At 40.9% G+C, this 15,477-nt stretch overlaps 1 protein-coding gene across 22 annotated transcripts in view; it reads left to right on the forward strand.

Annotated features, from left to right (window-relative positions):
• Nucleotides 1-15,477, forward strand: part of DCUN1D3 (defective in cullin neddylation 1 domain containing 3) — a 42,186-nt gene that overhangs the window by 2,472 nt on the left and 24,237 nt on the right. For 4 of the 22 annotated variants that reach the window (XM_086692854.1, XM_086692862.1, XM_086692863.1 and 1 more), the window contains one exon: nt 2,367-2,453. The exons of 7 other annotated variants lie outside the window; for them this stretch is intronic. The gene's annotated coding sequence lies outside the window, so the exon portion shown is untranslated. Of the gene's footprint in view, nt 1-490; nt 665-1,746; nt 2,454-7,592; nt 8,874-15,477 lie in introns of those variants that run through there. 11 more of the 22 variants (XM_086692857.1, XM_086692865.1, XM_086692867.1 and 8 more) reach the window with 5 other exon arrangements.

Below are 15,477 nucleotides of genomic sequence, written 5' to 3' on the forward strand. Positions count from 1 at the left end.
AGAGAGTGTGGGGACAGAGAATAAATAAGCAAATAAATCAGATTTTAATAAATGCTGAAGGAAGTAGAGTGATGTGATAGAAAGTGATTGGGATGCAGTCAAGGAAGACCTTTCTTGAGGAGGTAACACTCAAGCTGAGCTTTAAATAAAAAGAAGCCAGCCATGCAAATATAGGGGAAAAGCCTTCCAGCTTCTCGGACTAGCTAGTGCAGAAACTGGCTGAAGTGACTTTGGCAAGTTCCAGGGTCTGGGAAGAAAGGGGTGGGGTGGAAAGGGGGTAGGGAGGTGAGGGAGGATGGGAAAGAGGAGACCGTAACAGCCAGAGCCTAGTGAGCAAAGAGGAAATGAAAAAAGTCTAGGTCAGAGAGGTAGAGGCTAGGCTCAGAACAGGTAGGCAAAATAAGAGCAAGAAGAAGGAAATAGAAAGTGATGCTCCTTTTTGATCAATTCTATTTCCTTTCGTAGAGTATTATCACTTACTGTTTTGCAGGTACTGTTGGACTGTTGGCAATTAAAAAAAAAAAAAGTTGCCCTGCTGAGAGTGGGAGAGGAGCCGTCTGTGGTCACCTGGGTCTTTTCTGGCAGATAAATGTCAAGCTGTGTTCAGAATTCAGCAAAATGTTCAACTGAGAGCACACTTTTTCTCCTTAGAGGATTTTGTCTTGTATGCTATTTAAAATTGCATAGTGGGTACCCTGAATATGTTCTAGTAAATGAATCCTCCTTTGCTTCCAGCTGTGTATGAATTTAGGGTTGAAGGTTGGGCAAGTGATAATAATATAACCCCGTTGGTCTACAAAGATGTCCATCAGGATCTAAGTTTGAAGTTGTTTTTTGTAGGGAGGCAGGTTTTATGTTGCAACATTTCCACTCTTGTCTGGTCTGCCTGATGACTAATAACACTGAGCTGAGGTGTAGGTTGGTGCTAAAAGTTCACTCGGTGGATTACAGTAGATAAATGACCATTGTGGGCTGAATCCCACTATGTCGGCATCTTTGGGCTGGCATGTAACCAGGGGATGTAACCTACTTTTGCCTTCTGTTGGGGCCATTCATCTCCAATAGCTGCTTTTCAGCCTCACCTTGACCAGATTGTCCACTTGAGAAGCCCAATCAGGACTCCTCCTTGATTTGGCCCTCTTCTGCCATGTCACAGTGGGCTGAAACAGAAAGAATACGCTGTTTTCTTCTTTTGAACCCCACAACAGTGACTAGTGTGTTCTTTGAGTGAATTGGCCCTTTGAGCCATGTGGTTGAGAGACTTAAATGTTGCTTGGGCTGTTTGTAGTAAAGTCGGTATTAGAAATGCTAAGTAAAACCTTTTAGTGTTTGGGGGAAAACAAATCTGAAATTGAGGACTTGTCACCTGTTTTAAGTTCTGCTACTTTAGTAGAATTGGTAGGTGGATTGCCAGAACTAATGAACAGGGCTTGCTGGGCAGTCCTCAGGGTAATGAGGGGGGTGGAATAGAGCCTGGTACTGAATTACTGAATTCCGACTTGAATACCAATGGAAAGTCTTTTAGTTAGCAAGCAAGTGACTGAAGTGAACAGCTAGGACCAGGAAAACAATAGACTCCACTCTTCTGTACTGCAGACTAAGTCAAAGATTTGAGAACTGATGATATATATATATATATATATATATAATATATAGGCTAAATATATATATGATATATATAGGTTAAATATATATATATAATATATATAGGTTAAATATATATAGGTTATATATATATATGTCTAGGTTAAAGAGTTTTGGACTTTGTATGCTAATGCTGGGCTTCAGATGCTCTGGCCAATGGATTATTAAGCTGTCTACTATTCATCTTCATTTCAATGGCTTATTATAACTCAGCTATGAAAATATCCTGTAGGTTGAAATATTATCAGCTAGTTTGTAGACTAGTGGCTCTTTTCTAATTTCTGAAAGGGGGTGGATATGTAGGAGGGGACTTGAACATGGGGAGAAGCCATTGACTCCTACGTTGGCCACTGATTGTGTTTGGGGAAAGAATCCACCAATCTAAATGAATGTGGAGTCTTGGAGTTGAGCTGGCCTTTTAATCTAGGGTACCAGTTGATTTCTTTCTTGAACTTTGGGGGCTTTTGGACAAACTCTTCTGAGAGGTGGGCAACCTAGGAGGCCAGTTGATGCCACTTAGTTTTGGAGTTGTATTGCAGTAGACTTAATCTGATTTTGCTGTTTTGGTATCTGTGCTGCAGTAAGAGTTAATTGTACACTGGCTGCCAGTTGTTTTGAGGTGAAGATGTGGTAACTCAGATTGAAACAATGGTAATTACGTGGTAACTCCTATTTCCCCGGCTCTTGATAACTTACAATTACTTCTTTGTGTCTCTTTACAGATGTTGATACCAGTGAACCAGGATCAGTTCTCCCTAAATGTTGCACAGTGTTCTGAAGCTCTTTGTACAAAGGACCAGTGAGTTTGAGTTAGTGTCTTTCACTTCAAATCTAGTTTCACTGGTTCTTGTGTCTGTTTTTCTAGGTGATGGAAGGTCTTATTTCTTTTGGGAGAACAAAGAGATTATCACAGTACCTCACCATTTAATTAACGATTACAAAGTATAACTCAACATATTAATTTAGTAAAATAATGAGAAAAAGAGTTGGAAGCTCAAACTCTAATTCTTTGAAGTTGTGATGTGCTGAAAGGAAAAAATGGGAGGGGGAAACAAAGTCCCACATGATCTTCTTTTAGATGTGTGTGAATGAAACTTTATTTAAATACTGTACATCAGAATAGGGAAGATCAGTAAGTCAGTGTTGAGATGGTGATTAGCCCTTGTTGTGGCAAAATAAGCCACCTATGGCCAGTGCCCATATACCAGCCTGAGTGCATGGAAAGGTAGGCATCATGTTAATGACTCCTCCTGACTTCCTGAGGGTGTGGCTTTGCTCAGGACTATCCTTTGAGCTGTGCTGTGTTGTTGGGTTTTGGGCTGAATTGCAGTGTGGAAGCTTAGATTGCTATAGGAAACATTCTCTTTGTCCCTGTTGTGCCATGCTCTGCTGGAGGGCTCAACCTGAGGACTTGAGGACCGGAAATAATTCTGTAACTGAGGCCAGACCAGATATGACTGACAGAGGATCTTGGATAGTACCCCCTGCATAGTGTAGGACTTTTGTTTTTGGAGAGTTGTTTAGCATCTTTTGTAGCTACTGCCCCAGTCTCTGCTTGTCATTCTAGGAGACAGTGTGCTGGAAAGACTTGCCTCCCCTTATTTTATTAATAGATTGCTTCCACCCTATCAGGACAGCAGAGTTTGGTTCTAGTTTTTAGTTCTTGTTGGTTGATGAAGGGTTTGGTCTCTCCAGTGTTGGCTTAAAGTGGGTTGGTGTTTGATCTATAATTTTGATTCTGAGTAAGAGTCAAGTGATAGCATTTAATGTATTGAATGCAGTTCATTCCTCTTTCTCCAGTTTAGGAAGAAGCCGGAAAAAGACCCTCAAAGAACCTTACTATCTGGTGTGGTGTTTGTTTCAAACTGGGCTCTGTGGAACTCTTGTGGGTCGTTGCTGGAGTACATTTGTGGTTGGGATGAGGGAGTTTTGCTGTCTCCCTTCCATTTCAGCCCACTGTGCTTCACTCTGTGAAAGTTAACTTTAATATTCTCTTATATTGGGCTTCCACAGAAGATTTCAATGGAACAAAACGTTCTGAGACCAAAAACAGGTTGAAAAGCGGTGATTTAGTTGGGAAATGGAAATCTAGAAAGGTTACAGTAAACTTGCTTGAAGTTACAGAGCGGAGTACTGGCAACTATAGGACTAGAATCGGGCCTTCTCTGTGCTAATTTTGTTTTACTTCATATGTGTCTTTGTAGGCACTTAGTTTGTTTGAGTTGAATTGAAATCCTTGCTGCTTGGTCTTTTATATATTCTTAGCTCTTTACTCAAACATTTTGTCACAAACTGCTGTTCTTTCAGAGAAGACTCCTTATAACCACCTTTGAAGCATATGCGAAATGAGGCTATAAGTGAGTAATGGCACCTGTAAGTAGCTGGCCCTTTCTCCTCAGTATTCCTGAAAGTGACAGTAGTTCTCTCAAATAGGAGTTGAGGCTTTATCTCTGTAATTTCTTAAGCCAGTGGGCTGTAGAGAATACCTATTCAAAATGCTGAACCAAATACACTACTTCCTTTTCCCAGTGACTTGCCCTGGAAGCCGAACAGGAAAACCTGGGTATATCCATTGACAGAACAGTTTTAGAACAGCTCTGGGAAAGAACTACAATGGCCACATTCCTTTTTTTTTTTCTTTTTTTCTTTTTTTCTTTGTGAAGCAAATTTGTTTTCAGTTAAACTCTAGCTTTATATCTACTTGATTACCTAGTGGCTGCTCTTTAAACTGAAAGGGAAGGGTAGGAATCCACTGCAGTGAGGGCTGGCACTCTAGTAGCCTGGGTTCTAGGTGGCAGGATCGTGGATACGCTGGAATTCCCAGGTCCTCAGAGGAGACATTTTTCTCAGTTCGAATGACACTTTCTTGCTTCCGAGTAGAATTCAAAAGTGAGAAGTGATAGAGTGAGTGCCCTGTTTCCATTTTTTTTTTTTTTTAATTTTTTTTTTCAACGTTTTTATTTATTTTTGGGACCGAGAGAGACAGAGCATGAATGGGGGAGGGGCAGAGAGAGAGGGAGACACAGAATCGGAAACAGGCTCCAGGCTCCAGGCTCCGAGCCATCAGCCCAGAGCCTGACGCGGGGCTCGAACTCACGGACCGCGAGATCGTGACCTGGCTGAAGTCAGACGCTTAACCGACTGCGCCACCCAGGCGCCCCCCTGTTTCCATTTTTTAGAATGTTTCCATGGTTCTTTTTCTCTAGTAAATTAGTTTTTTTTGAAACAACTAGTCATTTATTCAGTCATTTACGCAAAACAGTTAGTTATGGCTAATGCCTATGGTAAGGAAAAGTTTGCGGGTTTCCTAACATTTTATGAAAGAGAAAAGTCTAAAGACTTTTGAAGGCTTTTATTTTATTTTATTTTATTTTATTTTATTTTATTTTATTTTATTGTTTATTTAGTTTGGGGGGAGGGGCAGAGAGAAGAGAGAGAGAGAGAGAGAGAAAAATCCCAAGCAGCCTCCCCCAACACAGCACTCAGTCCCACAAACCCAAGAATATGACCCGAGCTGAAATAGAGCTGAAATCAAGCTGAAATCAAGAGTCGGAAGCTCAACTGACTGAGCCAGTGAAGTGCCCCCTGAAGGCATTTAGATAGGTGGGTTCAGTGGTGGAAGAAGAGGGTGTGTAGGGAAGGATTTTGGGAAGGCGAGGTGGTCGGGGTGGTGGTAGTGGTATTGTGGACTGGGTGTATATATAGAGTGAAGAGAAACGCCCATTGGTGGTCCAACTGGGAAAGGGTAGAAAACACTAACGATGGCACTTAGGGGGGGAAGAGTGGGTAGGGAAGGAGCAGGCCCACAGGATTGCCCAACTTCAGGGAACAGTGTTCCCAAGGAGAGGGACGGGGAACCTGTAGAGTTGGGTAATCCAGGGGCCCTGACCAGGTCTCTGACCACAAGTGTTCTCTCCCATTACTGGAAAGTATATTTCTGATGGGGAGGGGTGAATGCAGGGATGCAGTATCTGGTTTGACCAGATTGGTCTTAAAGATTGCTTACTGAGTGCTGGCCTAAGTTTTTTGAGATCTCTGTCTCTTTTGATTTTACTTTTGACAAATCAGAAGTTGATAAACAGGAGGGAATGTAATGTCCCTGGTCACATTAGAGTTTGGGTAAAAGTACAAATGAAGCAAATACTAGGCGGTGGTGATTGTCATTTAGCATCATCTGCTATCCAGAGGGAACAGTTAATGTAAACTATCGAGGTAATTCGTGATTCTCTCATGGGAGAGAATCTCATGGAGACTATAATAAATGTGGAATAAATCACAACTTAAATTATTAAAGAATAATCATTTTTGGTTTCAATTTCTACAACATTCCATGTTTTCTTTAGCAGGTCAAATTAGTCCATGAGCTTTCTTCTTTTAAAAGAAATTTTATTCTACCAGGTACTTGCAGATCTGTCCATAGAGCCATATTTTCTACTTGCACTGAAAATGTCAAGTAGGGCTCTGAATTGGTGACAGCTATAGATTTAATGATTAGATCAAGCAGGGAAGTGGCTTCTGAGCACCAGTTAGATTGGTTTTAACGTAAACCTCTTTTTCTGAGGTTATTAATTATGTTCCAACAACAATTCTCTGACACAACCTGAGTGTCCAACAATTCAATTCTGACACAAACTGCCTGGAGTGAGTGCATACCCCACAAGTTAATGGTTCAGTCTCATAAGATTGCCCCACTTCAGATACCAGCCACAAGTATCAGGTAGCCCCAGAGTACCTGCACTTCTGCCTGACAGGCTAAAAATTTGGGGTTCCTCACAACCTCCCTCCCCCAGGTTCAATAATTGCCAGAACATTTGACTCACAGAACTGAGGAAAGTGTATTTATGATTACAGTTTCACTATAAAGGATACAAACCAGGAACAGCCAATTGGAAGAGGGGCATAAGACAAGATCTGAATTGGTACAGCTTGCATGTCCCCCCTTGGTTATTGCTGCCTCCCAGTACATCAGTGTGTTCACCAAGCCTGGAGCTCCCCTAGCCTGGTTTTAGTTTCAGTTGAGGTTCCTTGATGTAGTCATAACTGATTGAATCATCAGCCTGGTGATTAAACTCCAGCCACCCTTTGCGCCCCTTCCCGGTGGTCTGGAGATGAGGCTGAAAGTTCCAACCTTTTAATCTTGTGTCTGCTCTTTCTGGTGAGGCCAGCCTCTGCCGTGAAGGTGTCTAAGGGCCCACCCTGAGTCACCTCATTAGCATAAGTTCCAGTGTGGTCCAACCAGGATCCTGATGAATAACAAAGGACACTTCTATCTGTAAGGACATACCAAGAGTTTTAGGAGCTCTGGCACAAACTGGGGACAGAGACCAAATATATTTTCTTATTCTACTACACTAATAATCCAGCTTTGCATTCCATAAGTAGATGCTACCTAGAGAAGGCTACCTAAAGTTAATTTAGGTGAGAAGTAACAGTATGCATTTATTGTTAATTTGATGGAGGTTTTGGTCAAGAGAGTGCAAATTAAATAGCTTCAGATTACAAAAGAACAAACTTCTCCCTCAGTCAATATGAAATGGCATTTTCAGAATGTGTTATAGTTTCTTGGATTTCACAGGTGCTGTAGCTCTAGACTTGCCTAGTGCAAGAAATGAGCTCCCTTAATAAGAAATCAATTACACAATATTCATGTTTTCTTTTGGTGTGAAGTTAAAAAGATTCAGGTGTACATAGTGCACTGGTTAAGAGCATCAGCCTAGTCTGGGTTTTAGTCTGAACTTTACCACCTACTTAAATGTTGATCTTGGATGAGCCACTTAACATCTCTAAGTCTCTTTTTTATATTTTTCATGTATAAAGGGAGGATAATCATAGCAAATACTTGTAAGTCAGTAAGACAGTCCATTTGAAGGCTTTGGCACCGTGCCTGGCATGCGAATATATATATATACATATATATATATATGTATATATATATATATATACAAAAACATCTAAGGACATCAGCTGTTATTAGCTATGTGCATACATAGCTAAGCTCACCTGGGTTGGCACGTCCCAAGGGGCCAGGAACTATATCATTTTACTTCCTTTTGTAGGGAGACATATAGGACAGCGTATAAAACATTGCTGGGCACACAGTAGACACAGGTTATCTGTCACTTGAAAATAAAACCTGCTCTGGGTATCTGGGAAATATAGGAGTGACTCTGTGATGGAAACTTCCAGCCCATTTCCAGAGCTGGCCTAAAACTAAGAGATGGAAAATCTCCCTGAAACTATAGAGCATGCAGGAGTCTAGCAATGGGCACTGGGGCTCAGTAGCAAAGGTACTGTTAAACCAAAAAAAAGGGAAACTGATCCAGGAGACATTTTTATCTTTTGCAGTATACCTTGAGTGCATTGAATTGGGCATAATCACATGAGACTTTGGGAAGGAAACAGTGAGTCTATTTCAGCCAGTCTAGAAAAACCTTGGAGAGTCAGCTAGCCAAGTACTATGTTGTGTGTGTGCTTCTCAGAGAAAGTGAAAAGCCCAGATACACTGGTAAAGGGCTTACCAGCTGCTTGAGGTTCAGTTGTTGGTGAACTCCCCTAAGGCCAGCTCTCTGATTCTCCCTGTAGCTCACCCATCTGGAGATTCTACTCTGGTGGGACCACCACTGGACTTAGATCCTAGTCTGGGCTCCACCACCAGTTATTCTGTATTTTTGAGCAAGTTACAGGCCCTCTTTGAGTCTGTTTCCTTAACTGTGACATGAAGGATTTGAGATGAAATCACTGTTTCGCAAAGTGTGGCTTTGGTTATATTTTTAGTGTATATGCTGCTGAAATGAGCACGCAAAAGTGTTTTTTTTGTACTATTGATGGTACATAAGATTTTTGGTGGTACACAGATGAGACCTTTTTGTTTACTAGTTCTGTATTTTACTGTGTATTAATGAAAACAAAACTAGCATGCCCAGACCTGTGACTTCATGGATAGTGTTGCTTAAGATAATATTAAAGTGGATATGATTTTTTTATGCTTTTGAGAAAAATATTGGGTGAACAATAGTTGATGGTAAATGGATATGTAAGATCATAAAGGCTGTCTAGGAAAGGCTGAAGTTTGTAATTCTAAGGTTCATTAATTCTGCTCCCGTGCCACACCTTCATGAAGTCCTCTGGGGGACACAGCAGAACAGGTTCAAATTTGAGTGGATTTAAAGACTTGCCTCACTCAAGCAAATTGACAAATTTCTATTTCTGCATTCATGGTGAAGATATCCGTAAGTAGGCTGTATAGAATTTAAAATATTGTTGGGGCGCCTGGGTGGCGCAGTCGGTTAAACGTCCGACTTCAGCCAGGTCACGATCTCGCGGTCCGTGAGTTCGAGCCCCGCGTCAGGCTCTGGGCTGATGGCTCGGAGCCTGGAGCCTGTTTCCGATTCTGTGTCTTCCTCTCTCTCTGCCCCTCCCCTGTTCATGCTCTGTCTCTCTCTGTCCCAAAAATAAATAAAAACGTTGAAAAAAAAATTTTTTTTAAATATTGTAGATGTTAGTAGTGGTGGCTTTTTTTTTAACGAATGAAAAATAAGTAGTAATGCTTTCTCTTTCACTCTAAGCAGTTTTCCTACAACCTGGATTGATCTTTTTTCCTTTCACTTTTTGGGGTTGGGACTCCACATAGAAGCAGCTAGGATTCTGACCTATTCTGTTGGGGAGGGAGAAAAAGCCAACCCTCGTGCTCTCTCTCACTCTTACTTACTTATTTATTTATCGATCTATCTACTTACTATTTATTTATTTATTTATTTATTTATTTATTTATTTATTGCCAGCCCTCTCTCTTGAATGCATGCTAGTGCATGTATTCTAGGTTCTGGAAGGCTGAGGCTGTGCCCTATCTTAATCTTACTGGTAACTTCTTTAAAGGTATAGTGTGACACCTGCCCTAAAATGAAGTTAAACGCTGAGACAAGCTTTATTTAAAATTTTATTTCACTTTTGTTTTATTGGCTCATAACTCAGTGGGGGTCTTGAGAAGTAAACTGAGCAATGGTAAAAAAAAAAAAAAAAAAGAAAGAAGAAAGAAAGAAAGAAAAGAAAAGAAAGAAAGAAAGAAAGAAAGAAAGAAAGAAAGAAAGAAAGAAAAGTATTGTGGGAGGTGCTTTCTTTTTAAGTAAAACCCTAGAATAAAACTGAAATCTTGATTGCATAATAGGAGCCAAGAAAGTTGCTTTCACATGTAGTCTGTTTTCTCGAGATTGTTTTTTTGTTTTGTTTTGAATCTTAATTACCTGTGTTCCCTTGACATTTTCTGTGTATCTTCACACTGTCATCTTTCATTATCTACTTTGCTTGTTGGCCAGTGTTCTGCAAGTGATAGTGTTCTGTAATTACTTCAGCGTAAAGGCCCATGCATCTGGTATAGTTCCGTGTAATAGTTTAATGTTTCAAATTGTAATTTAAAAGAATTGCTATAAAGATGGTTCCGTGTCTATTACCTTTCGTGCTATGTGTTATCTAGATAGTCAAGATGAGGTCAAAATTGAGCACAGTGGTGACAATGATGTAGCCCAAGATGATTTTCCTCCTTCATTTATTTAATACAGAGTTTCTACTTGATTTCATAATGAGAAACTCTTAAGATGTTTCCCAACTGAGGTAAATCTAACGTTCCAAGCCAGAAGCCCTCAATACTTGGTAAATTTTCATTTTGTCATTCATACAGTTTTGTCTCCTGAGAGAAGTGGTGACTTGTGGTATTGGGCACACTGGGAAAGGGAAAAAGCCTTTACTCAGGCCTATAATTTTGCAGGATTAAAAAATCTTTTTTTCTCCAGTAAAATCTGTTTCATGACATAGATGACATTCATCCTTTGTGCAGATTCACAAGACTGCCTTACTCATTGTAGATGTCTTTCAGAGTCCATTTTCCTTGGCGCAGAGTTTAGTCATTACTTATATATTATTGCTGGTGAGTCGGGGGAAATCCTAAAAGGGGATGGAGAGGAGTCGTGACATTTGCCCTTGGTCTGTAGACTAGGATTTGCAAAGCTAGAGTGAGGTTGTTTATTTCTTTCTCTTCTTGGAAAATTGCCATTGGATCAATGAGTCTTGGTTAAGATATCTTGTGGGCAGCTGAGTCGTTGGGCCTTTAAAGATGAGAGCCCCATGAAATACTATTCTTTCCCAGTCATACAAATAATTATCTCCATGGTAGTAGAATCTCCACAGAAGTGTAAGCATTCAAGATCACACATTTAAAAAGATAAAATGTAATTTAGAGTCAGAATGAAAGATGTACAAACAGTGGTAGAGTTCCAAACCTTCTCAAGTCATTCTTCCATGTTTCCAGCACTTACTGGAGTAAGACGACTTACTCTGGTGTTCTCATGGAAGACTAACATTTTAATTCTTGTTGGAAATTGAACTTTCATGGTAACTTGAAGTAAAAAAAAATAATAATAATAATAATTGCCGGCTTTAACTCTTAACTCTAAACCTCCCTAATCAAAGAACCAGAATTACTTAGTTTGTCAGGGCATTTGCTTTTCTAAGTTCCAGCTCAAAACCATTGTTTGGCCTAGCAGAAAGAGATAATAAAATGTTATGCAACAGGTAAAAATCTTTCCAGTTGCCTTTTCCCCATTTGGAAGGATACAGTTTTTCCTTCCCTCTGTGTAGTTTGGCCTAAGTTTCCCCTCAGTCTGATTTGTCGCTTTACCATTTGCATACAATGCTTAAGTTGACTCACTCAACACCAAGTTCTGCAGGTCTCCTGCATTTAATGCTTCTGACTCAGCCCACTGAAGTGAAAGAGCTTTTGATTACAGTAGCAGCTTAACAGAACAAAACTTTTATTTTTAATTTTTTAATGTTTATTTATTATTGAGAGACAGAGCATGAACAGGGGAGGGGCAGAGAGAGAGGGAGACACAGAATTGGAAGCAGGCTCCAGGCTCTGAGGTGTCAGCACAGAGCCCGACGCAGGGCTCGAACTCACAAACCGCAAGGTCATGACCTGAGCCGAAGTCGGACGCTTAACTGACGGAGCCACCCAGGCGCCCCAACAAAACTTTTAAAAACACACTGTTAATAGCACTCTCAGTTTCCAAACAGATGCAAGATATTCTAAGAAGAACCATCCTATATAGTTTTCAAATTAGACGTATATGAGAAGGGGACCAGCTTTCCCAGACAGAATGTGGATCATTCATAGGGAACTTCTGAAACTCAAAACTAGCTTTGTAACCTAGAAAAATTTGGCCTTCAGATTAGATGCTTTCACCATTGTATTCAAAATGAAGTGTGTGTGGTCTGAATTTTTCTTAAAGGACTGACTCTAGGATTGGATGCACAACATGTGTTTATAGGTTGCCCGCTATTCACTCTGGTACATTTAAGTGCCTTTTGTGTATCTTGTTCTTAAGGCCCTTATGATGTGGTAGGAAAAGTGACATAAGAACAAGTAGAAAATGTAAAACCGTTGCCAAAAAATATCAGTGCCATAAATGAAGATGTGGAGGGGCAGAAAGGCTCTAGGTCAGCTTGAAGGAGTCAGGAGAGGAGTCCTGTGGGAGGTAAAAATCTCAGCTGAGCTTGACAGACATAGACCAGAGAGTGAGATGGCGTTCAGTAGAGGTAACAGGATGTGTAAACCTAAGCATGAGAAGCGGTGGCATTTTGGGGAATGGCAGGTGTTTATGGCTGAGGGATGGGGAATATATGAGATGGGGGGAATGACAGTAGTTGAGGCCAGACTCAGAAGGGCTTTCTTTGTATGCCTTATTGAGTTTGGGATTGTGTTTTGTAGGTGAAGGGGAACTATTAAATTTGAGTAGGGACACAGCATAGTCAAGTGTGTGTGTGTGTGTGTGTGTGTGTGTGTGTGTGTGTGTGTGTGTGTGTGTGTGTGTAAAAGATCATTCCAGTGACAGTGTGAAAGAGGTTGGAGGGAGCAATCTCAGAAGTAGGGAAACTATTTGTGAGGGTGCTCCAATAAAGATGTCAGGGGCCTGAACTGTAGAATTACTGAGGATGGGTAGATAGTCAAGAGTAAGAATTTACAAAGGCTGCCTTAATCTGATAAAACTTTATTGTTTGGATGTCCCGCATGGGTCAGTAGGCTGAAGGGTGCCCTGCTCTATACAGTCACTCAGAGGCCCAGGCTAATGAAGATTCCACTCTTGTGTACTATCTTGGTCACCATGGCAGGGCAAAAGATGGCTGAGATGTCACGTGCCAGCTCAGTGTTTAGGGTTAGAAACGATAAGAATCACAACTGCCTACAGCTCATTGGCCAGAAATAGACACATTTCCCCACCTCACTGAAAAGAACCTGGGAAACTGGGGGAGCAGATGGACAGTTTGGTGAGCTTTTCTGTGCCACAGTGTAGGGATTTGGGTAAAGTGGGTTTTTTCTGAGATTATTTCAGTGTATCAGCAGTACCAACTTCGTAGGGTAGATGTGGGGATTAACTGCTGTCATGACTCTAAAATGCCTAGTGTTCTGTCTGGCACAATAAGGCTATTGAAGGGGACCTTTAAGTTTGATCTTGAGAGTTTCTCACTGTGGGTCATATCTAGTGAGTATAATCAAAAGTTAAAAACCAAATTAAAGAAAAGGAATAAATTATAGTGCATCCTAGAAGTGAGGGTAAGGTAAATATTGCTTCATGAAACTTTTGAGTTATATGTGTATTTACATGTGTATTTGGTCAGGGGGTAGTGTTCATTCTCACTGAAGGCTGCAGTTAAAGTGGAAGGCACTGACCTTGTTCTGTCTCTCATTTCACAGTAACTGAAAGCTTATACATACCACACAAAAACTATTCATTTTATTTAAAAAAATTTTTTTTAAGATTTTATTTTGGGGCGCCTGAGTGGCTCAGTTGGTTAAGCGTCTGCCTTTGGCTCGGGTCATGGTCTCATGGTTCGTGGGTTCAAGCCCCACATTGGACTCTGTGCTGCCAGCTCAGAGCCTGGAGTTGTTTCAGATTCTGTGTCTCTCTCTCTCTCTCTCTCTGCCCCTCCCCTGCTCACACTCTGTCTGCCTCTCTCTCAAAAATAAATAAACATTAAAAAAATTTTTTTTAAGATTTTATTTTATTTGAGGGGCGCCTGGGTGGCGCAGTCGGTTAAGCGCCCGACTTCAGCCAGGTCACGATCTCGCGGTCCGTGAGTTCGAGCCCCGCGTCAGGCTCTGGGCTGATGGCTCAGAGCCTGGAGCCTGTTTCCGATTCTGTGTCTCCCTCTCTCTCTGCCCCTCCCCCGTTCATGCTCTGTCTCTCTCTGTCCCAAAAATAAATAAACGTTGAAAAAAAAAAAAAAAAAAAATTAAAAAAAAAAAAAGATTTTATTTTATTTGAAAGAGTGGTGAGAGCACACACGGGGGAGGGGGAGGAGAGAGAGAATCCCAAGTAGGCTCCATGCCCAGTGCAGAGCCCGACGCGGGGCTCAGTCTCAGGACTGTGAGATCATGACCTGAGCCGAAATCAAGAGTCAGACACTTAACTGCCTGAGCCACCCAGGCACCCCTAACGATTTTATTTTTAAGTAATCTCTGTACCCAACTTGGGGCTCGAACTTACAACGCTGAGATCAAGAGTTGCATGTTTTACCTACTGAGCCAGCTAGGCACCCCAAAAAACTATTTTAGTATGGTTTTTGAAAGAGTTAGTGTAAATTTCCATATTTTAAAAACTGTGGGTTTGAAAAGCATTATCCTTAATTATGAAAAACAGTAAAACATGGGTTTGAATTTTAGCTTTGCCACTTGCTAGCTGTGTGCCCTTATATAAGTTATTGGTATTTTCTGTCTTAGTTTTCTCATCTATAAAACAGTGATAATACCTACCTACTAGGGTATGATTGTTGGATTAGTTCATATGTGTAAAATGTTTTGAAAATGTTGGGTAGTACATTGTAAAACTCATGTAAGCATTTGTGGACGTGATTGTGTAAAACTGGCTAGTACCATGCATGTAGGTAGATTTGTGCAGTGTGCTTGGTACAAAGTAGGTGCTTATTCTTTAGAAAATGTTTGTTAGGTGCCAGTTAGTTCTTTTCACGTTACCATGCACACTCCCTGCCTTCTTAGAACTTGTAATCTAAGATGTAATAATAATAATATCCTTTATCTTCTGTGCACGTGTTATTTTTGGCTATCTGCTTTGGTGCCATGAATGTTTATGTTCAATAGGAGTAAAGGATACATAATGCATTCAAGCTTTGAATGCATAATAGAAATAACAAATTGTCTATTATAGGGGCGCCTGGATGGCTCAGTCGGTTGAGCGTCTGACTTCCGCTCAGGTCATGATCTCATGGTTCGTGGGTTTGAGCCCTGCGTCGGGCTCTGTGCTGACAGCATAGAGCCTGGAGCCTGCTTCGAATTCTGTGTCTCTCTCCCTCTGCTCCTCCTACCGCTCATGCTCTGTCTCTCTCTCTCTCTCTCTCTCTCTCTCCTTCAAAAATGAATAAAAAAAAAAAATTAAAAAAAAAACCAAATTGTCTACTATAATAAAATGTCAGCATAGGCAGTTCCTATAAAAATTCAGTCAGGAGAACTTACTGGAGGAGAAACCAACAAAATACTTTCCTTTCTGGATTTAAAAAAAACTTTTGGCCTGCAAGAAACAAGTATCAAATTTGTTTATAAGATTGTTAGGTTGATTTCTCTTGCAGTGAGTAGTTGGTGTCAGCCAACTGATGAGCAGTGAGAAACGTGCTGTGCCTTTCTCAGGGCAGTGGTGGATGATGACTTTCATTTTGATGAGCCAGTTGGTGATACTGAGGAGTAGTGCCCTGGGTGAATAGGAGTTAATCCTGGCTGCCTGGCAGAAGTGGATTCGTTATATAATTTATGGCACCCAGAAGCCCTTTGGG

Source organism: Puma concolor, chromosome E3, assembly GCF_028749965.1.
Source record: "Puma concolor isolate L17-30 chromosome E3, mPumCon1.1.hap2, whole genome shotgun sequence".
Taxonomy (NCBI): domain Eukaryota; kingdom Metazoa; phylum Chordata; class Mammalia; order Carnivora; family Felidae; genus Puma; species Puma concolor.